This window comes from Apium graveolens, unplaced genomic scaffold, assembly GCF_009905375.1.
Source record: "Apium graveolens cultivar Ventura unplaced genomic scaffold, ASM990537v1 ctg566, whole genome shotgun sequence".
Lineage (NCBI taxonomy): Eukaryota > Viridiplantae > Streptophyta > Magnoliopsida > Apiales > Apiaceae > Apium > Apium graveolens.
Genome location: NW_027419044.1, coordinates 35,417 through 58,080, shown reverse-complemented (window position 1 = coordinate 58,080; position 22,664 = coordinate 35,417). Strand labels below are relative to the sequence as shown.

Sequence of the window (22,664 nt, the reverse complement as noted above, 5' to 3'; positions counted from 1 at the left end):
TAATGAATATTATTTGAATATCCATTTGAGGACCTATGACTCCGATTATTTACTGAAATATATTCTTTATTTTATTAAAGAATAAGGTGTCGATAATCAAACTTATTTTTGATTATTCAAATAAAGATAGTACTTTCGTATAAGTATATCTTTGGTTATTTAATACTCATTTCAAGTATAAGTTTTACAACTTCTACTTCAATTATTTGTATAAAGATTATTCTTTATGGGAATATTATTTAAATAATAATATTCAGATATTTTCTAATATATTGGGACTGATTTACTTTATTAAATCAGCATTACTCCAAACACTCTTTAAAGTGTTTTCGAGTCTTTAAAATGATTTTTAAAAGTTAGAGCGGATCCCAAAACTCATTTTTTATATATTTAAGATCTTCCTTTTAAAGGGGATTTAAATACTCGCTCAAAACCAGAGGGATCCGGCTCTGTGGTGTATTTTATATTCGCAACAAGGTTGCGGTTTTGGTAAATGAATTGATTACTTACCCAACATTCGGGAAGTAAGTCCATCTATTTGAGTCGACATAAGCAACATGGGCTCAGTGGGCGTCCATGAAAGTGTAAGTGGCTCAGTGGGAGTCCATCAAATGCGTAAGTGGCTGAGTGGCAGTCCAGCATAAGGTCCTATTGCGACCAGGGTGATGACCAGTGGGGAATTCGTCCGTCTACTAGTAGAAAATGTTACTTATTGGTATATTTGCCTGATCAACAAGATATCAGGTTTATGCCAAGGTTTTCTCCTTTCCAAAATTCATTGGATATTGCAACTCTGTTTATAATTTTCATAACAGAGGTTTTCAAGGAGTGTATGAAATGTATATATATAGGTGTATATATATATCGGGACTTAATGAAGTATCTCGTAACTTCATTATTTATAATGATATTTCAAGGATTGAATCTATTCAAGTCTTATCTTGTAGTCTCATCTGGGTGATGAACTTTTGAAACTGATTATAACTTGAACGGTGGTAGTTCAAGCAGTATTCAGATATAAGTATATTGGAGTATCTTGTAACTTCATCTTTTAAACTTATATCTAGTAAATGATTATCTTGTGCATGTCAAGGATTTTCGGAAAAACGTTGAGACAAGGTTAGATATAGGAGATCACCTTGCAACGATATTTTATACAGTTATAAACTGGAACTCTATGTATATTATACATGTCAGAGGATTTCAAAGATTGTGAAAAGTATATATGTATATATATACTGAATATTTTGTGACTTGGTCGCGTTAAGATATCAGCTTGTTTCATTTCTTCTTGACCAAGACTTTCATGAGTACTATGAGAATACTCATATATTGTTAATTATTATACATATTATTTCGGTGGGCTTGTTTCTCACCCTTGCTTTCTTCTTTCATCACACAACATCAGATAGACAAGATGAACAGGACCAAGCTCCCAATTCGCGAGCGGATAGGAAACGTTCCGCAGTTTCCTATAGGCGTTGATGTCGTTGTAGCTGAGGTAGGAACTACCAATAGGCTAGGCTTTCAACTTTTGATGTACCAGACTTATGTATCTCTATCAATTGTAATAATGGCAAAGAAATGTAAATTTATTCAGAAACCCTTTTAAGGTGTAATGGCATATAATTTTGGAATAAAATGACTCGTGTTATTTTTAGATATTCATCTCTGAGACTATAACTTGTGGTGTGTGTGTGTTTATTATGGGGTCACAGTACAGAGTAGTTGATTGTTTATTAAGATTGGGTGTTATTAAGGGAAATGGAACTCGTGACAACCCGGATCCCCGACCCCGGATTTGGGGGTGTTACACCTACTATGAAGCATCTTCATGTGTTTGGAAGCAAGTGCTATGTTTTAAAAGACAACTCTGAATATGTGGGAAAATTTGACTCTAAGGTTTTTGAATTAATTTTTTTGGGATATTCGTTAGAGAAAACTTCCTACAAAGTCTATGTGTTTGAACAAAAGAAATTAAGGAAAGCACATGTGTGACTTTTGATGATGACAAGTATTGTAAAAGACATGCCTGTACTTTAACAAGACTAAGACAACCTGTCAACCCTAAGTAAGTTATATTATTATCTAAATTTGTATTTTGTACTTGTAACACTTAAAGTCTATAAAAATGCAAAGGAGCAGACTAGAGTCTTTTTCCTAAAACAGTATCAAGCCTAAGGATTCTATCTGGAAGAAGATCAAGAAGATCATGCCTCAGAAGAATTTTGAAGAAGCTTGGAGTTGAATAAATCTATTTGGAGAAAAATGTTCCAAGTCAAGATCTCTACAAGTCACAGATTTAATGTTATAGAGAAGTCATTAGAGAACTCCAGAATGGCTTATCGAGAAGTCATTCAAAACTCCAGAGAGTACCGACGGATGAGCAATATCTACTCGATGGATGAGCAACTTCTACTCGATGGATGAGCAGTGTCTACTCGATTGATCAGCAACATCTACTCGACAGATGAGCAATATCTACTTGACGGATGAGCAACTTCTACTTGATGGATAAGCAATGTCTACTCGACGGATAAGCATTATCCACCGGGAGTGTAGAAGTCAAGAAAGCTACTCAAGAACTCAAGAAGATATCGACAAGTCATTCCTTCACCAGAGAACTCAGAGTTATCGACAAGTCTACATTCATTCGTGAACTCAGAGATATCTACAAGTCAAGGTGAAGATATGAAGACTAGAGATCTCGACAAGCTGAAGACCTCTACAAGCCAAACTCATTATGGATTGCTAGAGATCTCGATAAGCCTATGTACTTATCAAGATGTCAAGTGTTCTATTAATTCAAACTGGAGATCTCGAAGTACAGTCTCAAAGTATAGAATTGCAGATCAGTTCAATATCCAAGATAAACAATCCAACAGCTGGATTGACAAGTCTACAAAGAGCAGCTTGAAGAGTATGCAAGATCAATGGCAAATATTAACTACAGAGGAAGATTAAAGTAAATACGGGATGCCAAAGATATGCTAAGCCATAAATGGAAGATTTATTTTTCTATAAATAGAAATGACAAATGACAGTTTAGAAAAGTTAATAGCATGTTTATTATCCATTGTGTAAACCAGCAGTTAACTGAGATATAAAGTTAACACTGGTCCTCTAGTTAGAAGTAACAATTTAGATCAAAATTCTTGTAACACTCTCGAGAAGAAGCCGAGCTCTTTAATTTCAAAGATCTTAGAAATTTTATAGCAAAACATCTTAATTTTTAATACAGAAATTAAGTGGGTTTTGAATATCTGTGTTCTTTATTTTCTGCAAGCTTATATTCTGCATGAACACTTTTCTATACAATATTTAATTTACTTTGTTCAACCATTAACTTTCAAGAAAAGCCAAAAATCAGAAAAACACATTCACCCCCCTCTGTGTGTGATTCATTACCTAACAAGTGGTATCAGAGCCAAATCTGAAAGTAAATAGATTCAAGATCTTGGAAGGATGAATACACAGAAAATCAGTAGCATCAAAATTCCAACCTTTGACAAAGCTAACTACACTCTTTGAAAAAAGAAAATGATGCTGTTTATCAGGATGGCCAATCCATTCTACATTCAGATCCTCAAGAATGGACCCTTCATTCCTATGGTAAGAGTTGAGGAATCTACAGATGGAGACATGGTCATACTAGCTCATTATGCTCCAAAAGATCCTGTTGAGTATTCTGATCCTGAAAAGGAGAAAGTTTTCCTGGATAACAGCTTGTAAATGATATTGATTGAGTCACTTGACAATATGATGTACAACAATATTGTTAACTGTGACACTGCCAAGCAGATATGGGAAAATATTGAGATACTATGTGAAGGAACTGAGGAGGTTAGATCTAATCAAAGAAGGATATTGATTTCACAGTATGAGGGTTTCATGGCTAAGCCTGAGGAAAGCATTATTGATGTGTTTGAAAGATTCAACAAGCTGATAAATGACTTGCAGCTTCATGACAAATACTATGAAGCTGAAGAGGTGAATCTAAAGTTCTTGCTTACTCTCCCTGACCATTTGGAACAGAAAATCTCAGCAATCAGGGAAGGAAGAGACTTGAGCAGAATTACTCTGGAAGTTCTATATGGGATTCTCAAAATATATTAACTAGAGATGATTCAAAGGCAATCGATGAGGTCTGGTCAAGGACATGTTGTGGATGGCTCAAGTGCTTTAATTATCAATGAAAGCCACTCATTCAATAATGAACTAAGATCCCAAACTTTAGTTGCCTCAACAAGTGAGCAGAGAACAAATGATTCACATGAGCAAGTGATATTAGAGTTGGAAAAGGATGAGTTTTACACTCTTGAAGAACTGGATGAGCTAGATCAGTCTATGGCCTATCTAGCTAGAAAATTCTCTAACATTAGAGTAAAGAAGCCAAGGTACTTTAGGAATAAAGGACAATCCTTCAATAAAGACAACAGTTGGAAAGAGAAAGAGAAGTATAATTCGACAGCAAGAGTGGTTACAAAACTGGATCTGTTGACAGATCTAATATAAGGTGCTTCAATTATGATGAACTAGGCCACTTTGCTACAGAATGCAGGAAACACAAGAAGGAAAAGAAAGACAAAGCTTGTCTTGAACTGGAAGCAAAGTATGAAGCTCTTCTGAAAAAGCAACAAAGCAAAGCTTACATTACAGAGGGAAAGAGTTGGCATGATTAAGATAATAATGAAGATGAGGAAGTTGGAAACTATGCTCTAATGGATTTAGAGCAAGGTGAGTCATCCTCATCAAAAGGACAAACACCAATTCTTACCACTATTGATTTAAACGTGAATCAATACAAGGAAACTGTTGAAAAGATGATCACAAAAATGTTTCACATTCATACGAGCATGGTTGCTGCTAATGAAGAAGTTAGCAGATTAACAAAGATAAATAAGAAGCTCGAGAGTGAGAAATAACAAACTGAATTGTTGTTGGTTGAGCTTGAAGCTTTAAAACAAGAAAATGCATATCTCAAGAATAAGCTCAAGTGCACAAATGAAATTAAAGCAGTGTTACGGGAGAATCTAGAAAAGAATGAAGTAAAGATGAAATCTTTCAGAAATGCATCTGAACTGGTTGAACAGTATCATGAGAAGAATAAGCCATGTGCAAACATTGCTATTGGACTTGACTATGAAGACATGAGTGACAAAAAGATGACTGTGACAAAGGGAAAGCCAAGAAGACTGAGAATGCTCCAACCTTTTTGAAAGAGGTTAATGCACCTACATTCAAAGCATGTGTAGTCAACTTCAGTGAAGAAGAATTGATAATCAAGAAAGAAATTGTTGAAGTAGATAAAGAAAAGAAAACTGAAGAATCAGTTCAGTCTTCAAAAACTGAAGAGAAGCTCATGAACAAACACAGTCCCAAGACTCATGTTCAAGAAACCAAAGCTGAAGATGCCAGAAAGAAAAAGAGAAATAGAAATGGAAAAATAGGGATAAACAAAAGCAATAATTTTGCTTATGTTACAAATGCTCCTAGAAAGAAGTGTGAAAAATGTGGCTCTTCAAATCATCTAACTCACCTTTGTAAAAAGGTTGTTAGCAAGCCAGCTGAAGGAGCTTGCAAATACAATGAAGCTAATTCTAATGATCCCTATTCATTCTGTGACAAGTTTGACTGCATTCCTAGCAACATGAAGGTAATGAAGAGTTGCTATAAACTAAGAGTAGACCTTAAAGAATCAAGAAATGAGTCTACATTAAAAGGAAAACATGCACAACAATCACTGAATTCTGTTTCTTCTAAAATTACTCATTTTACTTCTCCTGAAAAAGTTACCAAGACGAAACTACCCAACACTGCTTGGGTTTCCAAACACACTTAAGACTCATTGTGTGTAGGGCAAGTGAAGAAAGTCATCTGGATCATAGACAGTGGATGTTCCAGGCATATGACTGGTGAAAAGGCCCTACTATTACAGTTTGAGGAGAAAGCTGGCCCATTGGTGACCTTTGGAGACAACGGCAAAGGATTCACAATGGGATATGGCAAGATTATTTCTGAAAATGTTGTCATTGATGATGTAGCACTAGTAGCTGGTCTTGAGGTGAATCTTCTCAGTGTTAGCCAATTTGCACACAAAGGCTTTGAAGTTTTATTCAATAAAGAAGGATGCACCTTTATCAGCAAGAAAACTGGTGAAATTGCTCTGAAAGGAGCAAGGAAAGGAAGCTTGTTTGTTGCAGACTTGGACTCAACAAATAAGGATGGTATTCGCTGCTTCTACACCAAGGTATCGGGAGAAAGAAATAAGCTCTGGCCTAAAAATATGTCTTCCTTGATTTTCAAGAAAATTAATACCTTATGAAAAAGAGTTGGTAAGAGACATGCCTAAGATGGAGCTTGCTCAAGTTGAAGTTTGTAAAGTTTGTCAGACTAAGGAAATGAAGAAACTACTCAACAAGAGAATCATGGAAATGGAAGCTCATCTCATACACCTGAGTTTGCTTGCACAACCTCAGGGGGAGAAAGAGGATCTTCAGATACTGGAAAGAAGCTCAACTTGGGATTATGACATTCCAAGGGAATCAGTTTTGGAGCTGTTGGTTTCACAGATACAGATTCTACTGGATGGAGAGTTGATAGAAAGAGTTCCAGCGGAAAATGTCAATTTTGTCTTTCTAAGACCTGTATCCTGATTTAGCATTAAACTTATTTTTGTACCAACAGAAAAACAACTAGCTGACATTTTTACTAAACCTTTGGATGAAGCAACTTTCACTAGACTTGTAAGTGAAATTAGAATGCTCAATTCTTCATCTTAAGGCAAGAACTCAGCTAATGTTTTGTAGCAGATTAATCTCCAGTAAATCAAAATTAATTTGATTAAATTAGAAATTAACTGAAATATGAATTATAAATATTTCAGAAATCTCTGCATATTTATTCTTCAAATTCAATTAACTTGGAATTTTTCAAAATTCTAAGTAAACTACTCAGTTGTTAAATTACATTCTTGATATGTAAGATTAACACTAGGCGGAATTACAATAACCAAAAGTATCTAGAGAACTGAGTTCTCGATAAGTATAAGTTGACTTCTCGATAAGTCATTTTAGGACTTCTCGAATGAGTCCTCGATAAGTCAACTTACTGACTTCTCGAGTGACTTCTCGATAGGTCTAAAATGACTTATCGATAAGTCCTTCTAGAGTTCTCTAATAGTCTTCATTCACAGAGTTCTCTACAAGTACAATTATTGACTTATCAATAACTCAGAACTGGGATAATTTAAATTGATAAATTATTTTGGTAAAATACTTCTGGAAAATCTATTTTAATTTTATTTTGAATTTATTCAAATAAAAGTTAGAATTAGTTCAGTCCAATTTTTGGACAAACTGGGTATTTATTTGACATTTTGATAAGTCAAGTTTGAGTTCTCTAAGAGTAATTTACAATGACTTCTCAACATATACTTCACATCTCTGAATGACTTCTCGATAGACAAACTCCAAATATCTATTTTTGAGTTCTCGACAAGTCATTTTCTTTTACTATAAATACCCAGACTTCTCGATACATACTTATACTTACAGCTTTCGAGATCTAAAGTGACCTAGCTTTCAATTCATAACCGTTTCTCTCTCGTTTTTCATCCTTTTTCAAAGATTTTTCCTACCCATTCATTCTCATCAATCAACTATGGCTCAAAATGTTGTTAGGGCATCTATCCCGGAGAAAGGAACCAACTATCTTGCTTTCACTGATACAAACCAAGCTCCTGATAGTTTCAAGGGGTTTGTGAAGCTACTATCTAAATCATATCTTGCAGGTGCTTTGACTACAAATCCAGTACTGTATCTAGATGTGCTGCATGATTTATGGACTACAGCTGTAGTGAGGACCGATGTTAACAACAACTCTCTCTCTCTCTGGTGGTGACATGCACAATTGGAGGCCAACGCGTAGAATTCAATGACCAAGATGTGAATAGAGCTTTGGGGCTGCCAACTGAGAATCTGGTGGAGGTACCAACTCCTGATGAGCTGACTGAGTTTATGGATTTCATCAATTATGGTGGGAGAATTAACCTGTCAAGCTTAAACGGAACCAATCTAAGGAAGGAGTGGTCATTCATCTTTGACTCTATATTCAGGGCCTTTACTTGCAGAAAAACAGGATATTACAACATCTCAAGTGTTGTGCAAAAGCTGGTGTATTCAATTGCCCACAATAGACACCTAAATGTTAGTCTACTGATCCTGGAAGAACTTGCAACCAGGATGGTTATGCCTCTAACAGCTAGAGGTAAAGGAAATTTTCTTCCTAAGATTTATTGTTTCCACTTTAAATAATAAAGTAGCTGATATACATCTGTTGAATGGTATAGATAGTACTAAGATAGGCAATTGTAAGCAAGTGTCCAAGATAATATTTGGCTCACTTACTACAAAGAATAAGGTCAATGTAATTCTGAAAATCACTCCATTTATGTTGGAAAGATTTAGGACTTATCATTATCCTATGCCTGACATGAGATCTAATGCACAATCTAGTACAACTATGATTCCTGAACCTGTGGAAGTACAAACACAGGATCACCAACAGGGATCTTCCCAAGCTACAACCATTCTTTTACAACCTTTAGAAGCTAGGTAACCAACTACCTCATCTTTTCAAAAAGGCGAGGTCAATAAAAAGAAGAGAAAGGGGATAAACCTGGATGTGTTAAATGAGAGTGGTGAGGAGAAAGCTGAAAGAGTACCACCTCTGGTCAAAAGATCCAAAAGAAGTAAACAAACTGAGCTGACCCCTCTATCTTCCTCTACATCCTCCCAACAAGATGTAGTTGTAAAAACAACCAGGAGTGAGTCTACACAGCCTGCACAAGAAGCAATTCAAGTATATGGTAGGAGAAATAAGGAAGGCACTCACTGTGAGAGCACATCTCTTGAAACTACCTCATCTATTCAAGGGGGAGCTGCCAACACTCACAACTGAGCAACAATCTCTTCTATCTAATATTTCTTCTATTCCAATTCCACTTGACTCTATTTCTCAAGTGCACCAAAAATCAAGTGACTTAGCTCAAGAAGCTTTACACACCACCCAGACACCTCATTTAGATGGTGAGAGGCTACATGCTGGGGTAGACCTTGATGATACCATCACAAACATGGGGGGTTCATCAGTCTTTACTGAAGACCCCATGGATATCTCTAATGCACTTTTATGTGCAAAATAGTCCTCACAGACTGAAAGGTTTGAGGGTAGTACTCGTGAGGGGGAGCTTGTTAGTGTATACTGAAAATATTTATTTGAAGTATGTACATTTATTTCTGGCCAGTTTATTTGAGAATCATTTGAATGTTTACATGTTGTCTAATATTATATATTTTGAACAATCTAGTAACAAATGGGATACAGAATATTAGATTGTTAAATACGGTTATATAATATAATAAGGTTCACAACACAGGTGGTGTTGGACAATCCACTGGTATGGCTGTAGTATTATTTAGATTAGTTTATATTGACTAATAAATAATACTAGTATACTTTGTGTATATTGAACAGGATAAAATTTAGAATTGTTCCCTTAATACTGATTAAGAAGGAGAACTAAGATTCTATGTTATTATTAATGCTTAGGTTCTTAATCCGGAAATAGTAATTGACACGTGTATATTATTTACTGTTGCATTTTAAACGCAGCGGGGGCATGGCAAAACACTTTTACACATATAAAATCCAAATAAAAGCATATAAATCGTGAATAAAAATTCGAGGGATCGAATCTAACCTTTTAAAATAATTCGGAGACAACGATCAGAGATCCTTAGCAGTTGCTCCTCAAGTATGAAGCACTCCACCGGTATCCACCAAGAAAACGATGTTAAGGAGGAGGAAGGAGGTGGAGAGAATTGGGTTTTCCAAACTTTTTGGGTTTTCGGGTTCGATGTGGGTTAGAATAAAATAGGGTCTATAATAGTGTATTTATAGGCAAAATTTTCAGCTGAAATTTTCCCATAAATATTATTATTATTATCCCATTTATTATTCTCTTTAATAATTAAAACACCTTTTAATTATTAATCCTTTTTCTAAATACTTTAGAAATAATTCTCTCTCTTGATTTAATTTCCAAAAATTAAATCCTTAATTAATAATATTAAGAACTTTTCTTAATTAATTTATAATCAATTAAATCTCATTCAATCAATTATTAAATTTGCCAATTAATTATTTATTTCATAAATAAATAATTATCAGCCATTATTAATTAATTCCTCCACCATTAAATCATTCTCTTTTTATGGTATGACCCTGTAGGTTCAATATTAAGCCGGTAGTAAAAATAAATAATAATAAAACTATTTTATCATTATTTATATAAATTCTCTAATTTATTAAATATGATTAATTAATTAATCACATTTATTCTACATCGTGAGGGATACTTCTCAGCATATCGCGACTATCCGGATAATATGAATTCACTGCTTAGAATACCAAGAACCTATTCAGTGAATAGTTACCGTACAATAAACTTCTTCTACCCTACAATGTCCCGATTAAATACAAGGCATGGATCTCATGTCAAGCCTATCTAATTCAATCACTTTGCTTACCATTTACTATGCGTAGTTCTATGCAAATTAGAAACTTCTTTCTAATTTCATTTACTCTGACCAGAGATTCCTGAACTAGCATAAGTGGATCAGCCTTGAACATTCGCTTCCTTCACTGGAAGGGGTAGATCCTTTATTGATCATACACTATCTTCGTGTACAAATTCCTATACCCAGAAGAGCCCTAATAATTGTCCCTGGAGACTAAGAACTAAACCAAAGCATAGTTCAGTGTACACAAGATGACTATGATGACCTCAAGTCTAAGAATACTTGTACAACTATCACTATGTGAACAACTGCTGACACGTGAGTGAACTCCATCAGTTGTTCAGCTGTGCGAGTCATGTTCAGTGAACTTATTCCATAATAAGCACCTACATACTAGCTATAGTGTCACCACACAAATGTCTATGAGAACAGACATCCTTCATAATGAAGCAAGCATAGTATGTACCGATCTTTGTGGATTATTAATTACCAGTTAGTAATCCTATGACCAGGAACTATTTAAGTTTAGAGTTATCATCTTTTTAGGTCTCACTATTATGATCTCATCATAATCCATAAAAAGCTTTACTCTAAACTATGGTATATCTTATTTAAACACTTAAATAGATAAAGCCCGTAATAAAAATAAAACAAGTCTTTATTAATATCAATGAAATCAAAACAGATTACATAAAAGTTATTCCTAAATCCTAATACATGATTGGACTTAGGACATATTCCTTTCAATCTCCCACTTGTACTAAAGCCAATCACTCTGGTATCTAATATTCATCTTGTCTTTATGACGATCAAAGTGACTTTCATAAAGTAGCTTTGTGAGTGGGTCTGCTATGTTGTTATGTATGTCAACTCTATTTCAATACAATACAAGAAATGTTACCGCGCTCCCACTAACCCTTTTGTAGACGCATGGTTCATCTGCGTTTTTGATAAAATCAAACTCTTTGATTGTCTCATCAAAATGGATATTCCATCTACGAGAAGCTTGCTTTAAACCACATATGGTTCACAGCAGCTTACACACTAGGTTTTCATTTCTCTTGGAAAGAAAACCATCTGGCTATTTGCCAGATCTCATAGTCATAGTAAGCAGCAATCGCAAGCAAAATCCGAACTGATTATAACAGGGCTACAGGTAAAAGGTTTCATCAAAGTCAATCCATTGCCTTTGTTTGAATCCTTTTGCCACAAGCCTGGCCTTAAAGGTCTCCACCTGGCCATCTACTATAATCTATCTTTTGTATACCGTATACATAGATTCCATTCTGGATTTATGGCACTATGCCATTTCTCTGAGTCAACACTACTCATAGCCTCATTATAGGTCACATGGTCGTCATCATCAATGATAGACAACTCATTGTCATTCTCAATGACAAGGCCATATTACCTCTCAGGTTGGCGAGACACTCTCCCTAATCTATGAATGGGCTGTTCCACAAAAGGTTGTTTAGTCAGAACAGGTGTTTCCACTTGATCCGTAGTAGTTTGTGCTTCTTGAACTTCATCAAGTTTAATTTTGCTCCCACTGTTTCCTTCAAGGATAAACTCCTTTTCCAAGAAGGTAGCATGTCTGGAGACAAACACCCGATGATCGGTGTAAAAGTAATACCCTAAAGTCTCTTTAGGATATCCCACAAAACTACATCTTACGGATCGATATTCCAGCTTATCTGGGTCAACTTACTTGACATAAGCTGGACATCCCCAAATCTTAACGTGTTTAAGACTCGGTTTCCTTTCTTTCCATATCTCATACGGAGTTTGAGGAACAGATTTGGAAAGCACCTTATTCAGTAAATATGCTGAGGTTTCTAATGCATAACCCCATAGGATTACTGGAAGATTTGCATAGCTCATCATGGACCGAACTATGTCTAACAAAGTTCGATTTCTCCTTTCAGATACCAATCTGGAGGAGTCTACTGGGAGACTATACCATTTACTTTGAGATAATCTAGAAACACTCCATTAAAGTATTCACCACCTCGATCTGATCGAAGAGTTATAATACTATGTTTGGTTGTTTCTCCACTTCATACTTATATTCTTTGAACTTTTCAAAGGCCTCAGACTTGTGTTTCATTAAACACATATCTGAATCCAGATCTATCATCTATGAAAGTAATGAAGTATGAAAATCCACCCATGCCTTGCTTAGACATTGGTCCACATACATCTGTGTGTACCATTCCTAGCAAATTTGCAGCCCTCTCTCCATGTCTACTAAATGGAGACTGCAGTGCCACTATAAAGTGAGATTTTCATCATCCATTTTCTTTTATTAGTTTGTTCAATCTGAAGTAAATTATGTCACATTTATACAGACCATTATTTAAAGTACCACGTTCATAAAGAATATTATCTCTAAGAATAGAATATTCATTATTCTCAATAATAAATGAAAATCCAGCCAAGTCTAACATGGGAATAATATTCCTCACAATCGAGGGAACAAAATAACAATTATTTCAAACAATAGTCTTACCCGTAGGCCTATGTAAATAAAATGATTCTACATCTTCAGCAGCAACTCTTGCTCCATTTCCATCAGTAGAATCATCTCCTCTTCCTCAAGAGTCCTACTTCTCCTTGGTCCCTGCAACAATTGCAGATTTGAGAACCACAGGCGGTATCTAATACCCACGTAGAAATTTGATTTAATGACATATTCACTTCTATTATGAACATACCTGAATCAGAAGCGGTAGTCTCACTACCCTTCTTCTTCTATTCTGCAAGGTAAACCTTGCAGTTCCTCTTCCAGTGCCCCACCTTATTACAGTGAAAGCAAACAACTTTGCTCTTGGGGTCTTCAGCTTTTGGTGGAACCGGCGTTTTCTCACCTACTTTCTTCTTCTTGGAAGGGTTCCTCTTCCTTTTCTTAGGATTGGAACCTTCACCAATTAGAAGAACAGAACTCTTCTTAGGGGGAAAATTCGATTCCACAGTCTTTAACATGTTGTGGAGTTCAGGCAGGCTGACATCCAACTTATTCATGTGAAAGTTCATAACAAACTGCGAGAACGAACTCGGAAGCGATTACAAGACCAAGTCTTGGCTCAGCTCCCCATCCATGACAAAACCAAGTTGTCCAAGACGTTCAATCAAATTGATCATCTTAAGTACATGGTCATTCACAGATGATCCCTCAGACATCCTACAACCGAACAGCTCCTTCGATATCTCATATCGAGCTGTCCTCCCTGCCACATCATACAACTCTTGTAGATGCATGAGGATAGTGTGAGCATCCATATGCTCATGTTGCTTCTGTAGCTCAATGTTTATGGAAGCTAGCATGATGCATTGAGCAACATTTGCATCATCTATCCACTTACGATACACAACATGTTCATCATTATGTGCATCACCAGCAGGTTCAGTAGACTTAGGTGAGTGATAAGTGGCATTTTATACCACTTAGAACGTCTTAAAATGGCTTAAATTGGTGTCTTGAAATCAAGTATTTTGTGTATTTGATGTGTTTTTCTAGTGTTTATGCATTTCAGGGTATTAGTTGCATTTCGGAGGAGGAATCATCAAGAATAAGCCTTGGCATGTGTTCACCATTGAGAGAGGAAAAGAACGGGTAGATTACGGCGAAGAAACGGAGCAAACCTGGAATTTTTCCAGTAGGGTCCTGCGCGACCGCGCAGCAATGCTGAGCGGCCGCGCAGCAGCCTTGCGCGCCCGCGCAGAAATTCTGAGCGGCCGCGCAGGGTCGGGGAAAAGCTGAATTATTTTAGACTTCTACTTCTGTTTGGCTTCCAACTTCTATGTAATCTGAGTTTTATGGGACTATTATATAAGTAGATTTGAGACGTTTTCATAGAGAATAAGAAGGAGATTATGTTTTAGATTGTGTTTTTGCGCAAGAAGCAAAGGAGATAAGGAAGAAGACCGATTTAGCACACCGCGACGAAGGGGGAGCATATATTCTTGTGATTCTTGTTTCGTTGTAACGTTGGATGCTAGTTTTCTTGCTTTGACTTATTTACTCTTGTGACGTACTTTGTTTTAATATAATTAGTTTAGTTATTATTTTCTTGTGTTGTTTATCATGATTTTATATGAACCCATGATGGCGATAAGTTCTATTATGGGCTAATCGTGATCATGGGGTTGCAACGGATTTATTATGGAATTCTTTAGTTAATTGTTTAATACTTTAGTGTGTGATGATTGCATGATATCTAGTATTGGTTGTGCGTATTCGTCTTATGTGCGTCGCGAACATATAAGATAGGGTGTTAATCTCTTGTGAAGCGACGGTGGATCTTGAGATTTAGAACTTGCCATGCTAGCATAGGTTCATGTACGTTGTGCATGATTAGTGGGTAACTCTAACAGTTTTATTTACCCTATGTAATCAAAAGGAATAATTTGTGCTTAAATCGTTGTGTTGTCAATTTCTGTAGACATATAGGAACTCAACATAATTGATGACTATTCAACTTCTATCTTAATTGTGGATGCTTGGTAGAATGGTATTAGTACAATGAAAGTTGGCTTTTATCAGTTTCGTGTTATTCGATTAATGTCATCACTGTCACATGCTAAAGGTAATAACAATGGCTATAGAAGGAAGTAATAATGAAGTTGTGATCTCATGAGTGTTTTATTATTGATAAATTGAAGTATTAGTTAAGTAGTTAATTAAGTCATTAATTATAGTTAATATTTAATCAACAATTTTAAGTGTTATCTTAACATTGAGAAGTAATCATACATTGGTGAGTGAGTTTAATTAGACAATAACTTAGTCTGAGTCTCTGAGGGAACGAACTAGAAAGTATTCTATATTACTTGCGAACGCGTATACTTGCGTGAATATTAGTGCATGTTTTCGCCCTAACAAGTTTTTGGCGCCGCTGCCGGGGACTCGGCGTATTTGTTTAGTTTATGTACTTACCATCATTGGTCATTAGGACTCAGTGATTAGGACGTAGTAGTTAATTACTCTTTTCGGTTGTGTTTCAGGTACTTTAGCAAGCGTTTATGCAAACTCGTTCTCGTGCTCGCAAGAGGACCTTAGATACAGCTGAGGAGAAAGACGAAGTTCTTGATACTCCGGAGAAGTTAGATTTTGAGGATTCGGATTCAGGAACTAAGCAGAAAGAACCAGTAAACATGGGAGATCGTATTGTTCAAGCTGATCCAGCTCTTATGGATTTTTCTCGGCCTAAAATTGATGACATTCAGTCAAGCATCCTTCATCCGGCTATTCAAGCTAACACCTTTGAAATCAAGCCGGGCACTATTCAGATGGTGCAGAATTCTGTTTCTTTTGGAGGAGCGGCAACTGAAGACCCCAACATGCACATAAGGAATTTTGTCGAGATCTGCAGCACTTTTAAGTATAATGGCGTGACTGATGAGGCTATCAAGTTGAGGCTTTTCCCATTCTCACTGAGGGATAAAGCTAAAGACTGGTTACATTCTGAACCAGTTGGGTCCATCACTACGTGGCAAGATCTTGCGCAAAAGTTTCTGGTGAAGTTTTATCCAATGGCAAAGACTGCTGCTATGAGGAGTGCTCTTACTCAGTTTGCGCAGCAACCTACAGAATCTATGTGCGAGGCTTGGGAACGCTACAAGGAAATGTTGAGAAAATGTCCACATCATGGAATGCCGGATTGGATGGTAATCACTGGTTTTTATAATGGGTTGGGGGCCCAATCTCGGCCCATGCTCGATGCAGCAGCTGGAGGCGCCTTATGGGCTAAAAGCTATACTGAGGCGTATAATCTTATCGAGACGATGGCTGCAAATGAGCATCAAAACCCAACTCAGAGGATGACGTCAGGCAAGGTAGCAGGTATTCTGGAAGTTGATGCAGCCACCACTATTGCAGCCCAGCTCTAAGCGCTATCAATGAAGGTTGATTCTTTGGCTACGTATGGAGTTAATCAAATAGCTATGGTTTGTGAGCTTTGTGCAGGTTCTCATGCTACGGATCAGTGTTCTCTTGTCAACGAATCTGTTCAGTATGTGAATAATTATCAGTGACAACAGCAGCCTGTGCCAGCGACCTATCATCCTAACAACAGAAATCATCCAAATTTCAGCTGGGGGAATAATCAGAATGCTATTCAGCCAACATATCAGCAAGGAGTAAGTAAACAGTTTAACCCACCTGGATTCCAGCAACCACAGCAGTATGCTACAAGGCAATCATATCCTCAACAGGGAAGTGCAGCTGCACCTACTAGTGCTGATTTTGAGGAACTTAAGCTGTTGTGCAAGAGTCAGGCGGTTTCTATCAAGACCTTGGAAAATCAAATCGGTCAATTAGCCAATGCAGTGCTCAATCGTCAACCTGGCACTCTTCCCAGTGACACGGAAGTACCAGGCAGGAAGGAAGCTAAAGAGCAAGTCAAGGCTATTACCTTAAGGTCTGGAAAAGTAGCTGATGCTGAAAAGGCAAAAGAAGTCGAAGCTGAAGTTAGAGATGAAGAATCTAAGCAAAAGGAGAAAGCGGCGGAACCAAAGAAGACTACTGTTGAACACACTCTGCCTGAGGCTAATACAGGGGAGAAACAGCTCTATCCTCCACCACCTTTTCCTAAGAGATTGCAGCAACAAAAGCTGGATAGACAGTTCGGGAAGTTTCTGGAGGTGTTCAAGAAACTTCACATCAATATACCTTTCGCTGAGGCGCTGGAACAAATGCCTAGTTATGCGAAGTTTATGAAGACTATTCTTTCAAGGAAGGTGAAACTGGATGACCTTGAAACCGTTGCTCTCACGGAAGAATGCAGCGCTGTTCTGCAGCAAAAGTTACCACCAAAACTGAAAGATCCAGGAAGCTTCACCATTCCTTGCACCATTGGCAATCTAACTTTTGACAAGTGCCTTTGTGATTTGGGAGCAAGCATTAATCTGATGCCGTTGTCGATCTTTAAAAAGCTGGATCTGCCTGATCCAAAACCCACATACATGTCGCTACAATTGGCGGACCGTTCCATTACTTACCCAAGGGGCATAGTTGAGGATGTGCTCGTCAAGGTGGATAAGCTCTTCTTTCCTGCTGATTTTGTTATTCTGGATTTTGAGGAAGATAAGAAGATTCCCATAATCTTGGGGAGGCCTTTCTTGGCTACTGGCCGTACCTTGATAGTTGTGCAAAAAGGGGAACTTACTATGCGGGTCCAAGATCAGGATATGACCTTCAACATATTCAAGGCAATGAAATTCCCTACAGAAGATGAGGAGTGCTTAAAAGTGGATGTGATTGATTTTGCGGTTACTTCGGAACTCGATCACATGCTAATGTCTGATGCATTGGAAAAGGCCTTAGTGGGGGATTTTGACAGCGATGATGAAGATAGCAACGAGCAATTACAATATCTGAACGCTTCTCCATGGAAGCGAAAGCTCGACATACCATTTGAATCTCTTGGTACTTCTGACCTTAAGAATGCTGAAGGGAAGCTCAAACCATCAATAGAGGAAGCACCTACCTTGGAGCTCAAACCATTACCTGAACACTTGAGGTATGCTTTTTTAGGTGATTCATCTACGTTACCTGTTATTATTTCAGCTGACCTTTCAGGTAGTGAGGAAGACAAGCTCTTAAGGATTTTGAGAGAATTCAAATCGGCTATAGGATGGACCATAGCAGACATCAAGGGGATAAGTCCTTCATATTGTATGCATAAAATTCTGTTAGAGGAAGGTAGTAAGCCAACTGTGGAACAGCAGTGAAGACTGAACCCGATCATGAAGGAGGTGGTGAAGAAAGAAATTCTGAAATGGCTAGATGCAGGCATCATTTATCCTATTTCTGACAGCTCGTGGGTGAGCCCCGTGCAATGTGTACCTAAGAAAGGAGGTATCACTGTGGTCGCAAATGAAAAGAATGAGCTCATCCCTACTCGAACAGTTACAGGATGGAGAGTATGCATGGATTATAGAAAATTGAACAAAGCCACAAGGAAGGATCACTTCCCTCTCCCATTCATTGATCAAATGCTTGACAGATTGGCGGGACATGAGTATTTTTGTCTTCTGGATGGTTATTCCGGGTATAATCAGATTTGTATTGCACCAGAGGATCAGGAAAAGACTACCTTCACTTGTCCATTTGGCATATTTGCTTTTCGTAGAGTTTCGTTTGAGTTATGTGGCGCCCCGGCCACCTTTCAGAGATGTATGATGGCTATATTCTCTGACATGATTGGAAATAACGTCGAAGTGTTCATGGATGACTTCTCCGTCTTTGGACACTCATATGATGAATGTTTGAATAATCTGCGCGCCGTACTCAAAAGATGCGTGGAAACTAATTTGGTGCTTAATTGGGAGAAATGTCATTTTATGGTGCGTGAAGGCATTATCCTTGGGCATAAGGTCTCTAGCAAGGGTCTGGAGGTGGACAAGGCCAAGGTGGGAGTCATTGAAAATCTTCCCCCACCCAATTCTGTGAAAGGAATCCGTAGTTTTCTCGGTCATTCGGGTTTTTATCGGCGATTCATCAAGGACTTTTCAAAGATATCTAAGCCATTGTGCAATTTGCTTGAGAAAGATGTGCCTTTTAAATTTGATGATGAATGTTTGGCAGCATTCGAGACTCTCAAGGAGAGTTTGATCACGGCACCAGTTATTACAGCACCAGATTGGACAGAACCGTTTGAGATGATGTGTGATGCGAGTGATTATGCGGTAGGTGCAGTTCTGGGACAGCGCAAGAAAAATCTCTTCCATGTGGTCTACTATGCGAGTAAGACTTTAAATGGGGCCCAATTGAACTACACCACTACTGAGAAGGAGCTTTTGGCTATAGTCTTTGGCTCTGAGAAATTTCGATCTTATCTGCTTGGTACGAAAGTGACAGTATTCACTGATCATGCAGCTATTCGCTATCTGGTTTCTAAGAAGGATTCGAAGCCGAGACTCATTCGTTGGGTGCTTTTACTTCAGGAATTTGAGTTAGAGATCAAAGATAGAAAAGGTACTGAGAATCAAGTAGCTGACCATCTCTCTAGGTTGGAGAATCCCGATTCTACTTCACAAGATAGGACGTTAATCAATGAATCTTTTCCGGATGAGCAGTTGTTTGCAGTTCAGGAGGAAGAACCATGGTTTGCAGATATTGTAAACTATCTTGTCATCAATATAATGCCGCTTAATTTGACATCCGCTCAAAAGAAGAAGTTTCTGCATGAGGTGAAGTGGTATATGTGGGATAAACCATATTTGTTTAGACAGGGAGCTGACCAGATCATCAGGAGATGTATCCCGTTCTGTGAGACGGAGGGGATATTACGAGACTGCCATTCCACGGTTTATGGTGGACACTATGGAGGTGAGAAGACGGCAGCTCGTATTCTGCAAGCAGGTTTTTTCTGGCCTACTTTGTTCAAGGATGCTCATCAGTTTGTTTTAAGGTGTGATCGTTGCCAAAGAGTGGGAAATTTGTCAAGGAAGGATGAGATGCCATTAAATGTGATGCTTGAAGTCGAGGTCTTTGATGTATGGGGAATCGATTTCATGGGGCCTTTTATCTCATCTTGCAATAATCAGTACATCTTGCTGGCAGTCGATTATGTCTCAAAATGGGTCGAAGTTAAAGCTTTACCGACAAATGATGCAAAGGCAGTGCTAAATTTTCTTCATAAGCAAATTTTCACAAGGTTTGGAACGCCTCGGGTAATCATAAGTGATGAAGGATCGCATTTTTGCAACCGTAAGTTCACTTCTATGATGCAGCATTATAATGTGAATCATCGAGTAGCTACTGCCTATCATCCGCAAACAAATGGTCAAGCGGAAGTGTCTAACAGAGAGATAAAGCGCATTCTAGAGAAGGTTGTTTGTCCGTCAAGGAAGGATTGGTCTTTAAAGCTCGATGAAGCTATTTGGGCTTACAGAACAGCATACAAAACTCCACTTGGGATGTCACCGTTTCAGTTGGTGTACGGTAAGGGATGTCATCTACCGGCGGAGCTTGAGCATAAGGCCTACTGGGCATTGAAGAAATTGAACCTGGATTTAGATGCAGCTGGTAAGAAAAGAATGCTTCAGCTTAATGAACTTGATGAATTTCGACTTCAAGCGTACGAGAATAACAAAATGTATAAGGAAAAGGTGAAGAGGTGGCACAATAGGAAGCTACATCCTAAGTTATTTATGCCAGGGCAACAAGTTCTGTTATTCAACTCTCGGCTCCGACTTTTTCCTGGGAAGTTGAAATCAAGGTGGTCTGGACCTTTTATTGTCAAAACTGTGTTTCCACATGGAGCGGTGGAAATTTTTGAGAATGATTCGGACCAAGCATTCAAGGTTAACGGTCAGCGGTTGAAGCACTACTATAGGGACATGGCAAACCGAGAGGTGGTTAGTGCCATGTTGTTGACTACTTGAGAAAGGTACGGAACGTCAAGCTAATGACGAAAAAGAAGCGCTGTGTGGGAGGCAACCCATGAATTGTTGTTACAGGAACCCTTAGAAGTTAATAACCTATCCAAAAACACAAAAAAATCAGAAAAAAGGGGCTGAAAATTTTTTTTTCCAGAGACCCTCTGCGCGCCCGCGCAGCTATGCTGAGCGGCCGCACAGCTTGCTGCTCGCCCGCGCAGAAATGCTGAGCGGCCGCGCAGGGGTCGAGTTCCAGAAAATTTTTTTACAGTTCAGAAAAAAAAAACAAAAACACAAAAACCCATCACAGCCCATAAACCCACGAATTCTTTTCCCATTACCCCATGATTTTATCCCCCAACCCCACTCCTAATCTAATTTAACCTACTCCACACCCTATATATACATACACTTATCCCACATATCTCCCACAAACTTCCTACACTTAAACCCTCTCATAAACATCAAAAATCAGTTCTTACACACTTTTATTCACAAATCAATGGCACCCAAGAGAGCACGCACTATTGACAGCAGCAGCACAGTTCCTACTGCTGATTCATCAAGGGGTACTGCTGCAAGGCCTCGGTTAACTGACAGAGCTGCGGAGGAGGAGTACACTAGGCTGTTGGGGAAGCCGATTCTGAAGGAGAGGTGGTTTTTACCATCAGGGAGGGATGGTGAGTTGTTACCCATGATTGCAGAGAAGGGGTGGATAGCTTTTTGTGAGTCACCCGAAGCAGTACCGATGAGTGTTGTTCGCGAGTTCTACGCGAATGTGAAGGCTGAAAAGAATGGGTTTTCTGTAGTTCGTGGGCTTACGGTTGATTATCATCCTGCGGCGATTCGCCGTGTGATTGGACAGCGAGAGAGGAAGCCCGATGAGGAGAACTGGAATGAAAAGACTGCTGAGGATTTTGACTTGGATTTGATTTGTGCGACTCTCTGTCGACCGGGCACAGTTTGGAACCGCAGTCCAGCCAATAATGAGTATCGTCACTTTCCGGTGATCGCCATGAACAGGTATGCCCGTGCATGGAATGTATTTATATGTGCTAATATTTTGCCTTCTTCACATGCACACGAGGTCACAGTTGAGAGAGCACAGTTGTTATGGGGAATTCTGAATGAGGAATACTATGTGGACCTTGGTGAGTTTATCTACCAAGGAATTCTGAAGTTTTTGAGGGGAGCAAAGCATATGAACATCCCTTATGCATCCACGGTTACGAAGCTATGCCGAGCAGTAGGAGTGAACTAGCCGGCTCATGAGCAGTTGCAGTTGCCAGCAGCTCCGATAGATTCCGGCACTCTGAATGGGATGCAGGAGTGGACCGGTGGTGAGCCTGAGGAGCATGGGCTGGGTTATCATCTTCCAGGAGGGCGTCCAACACGAGGTGCTACTATGGCTAGGCCAGGGCGTGGTGAGGCTGGTTCTTCGAGAGCTCAGGAGGGTGCTGGGATGGGTGATGCCCAGTATAGGAGGCTTTCACGGCGGATGGATGCCATGTATGAGACGCAGAGCAGGTTTGCTCAGGAGCTCACCCTTGCGTTAGGGACTGCTTTTCGAGGCCTTGGAGCTGATATCCAGTAGCCAGTTTTTCGTGAGGACTCTGCATACCCGCCGCCTGATACTCCACCCACTGAGGGTGATGATGATGATGACTCTGAGTAGGTATACCCTGTGTTCCTTTCTAC

The 22,664-nt window shown here is 38.6% G+C and overlaps 1 non-coding gene across 1 annotated transcript; it reads right to left on the bottom strand.

The window, feature by feature from the left end:
* Positions 1-16,130: 16,130 nt before the first annotated feature.
* On the bottom strand, positions 16,131-16,237 carry LOC141702760 (small nucleolar RNA R71). The gene has a single exon (XR_012567252.1). It is a non-coding gene; the product is annotated as a small nucleolar RNA R71 (small nucleolar RNA).
* Positions 16,238-22,664: the final 6,427 nt, after the last annotated feature.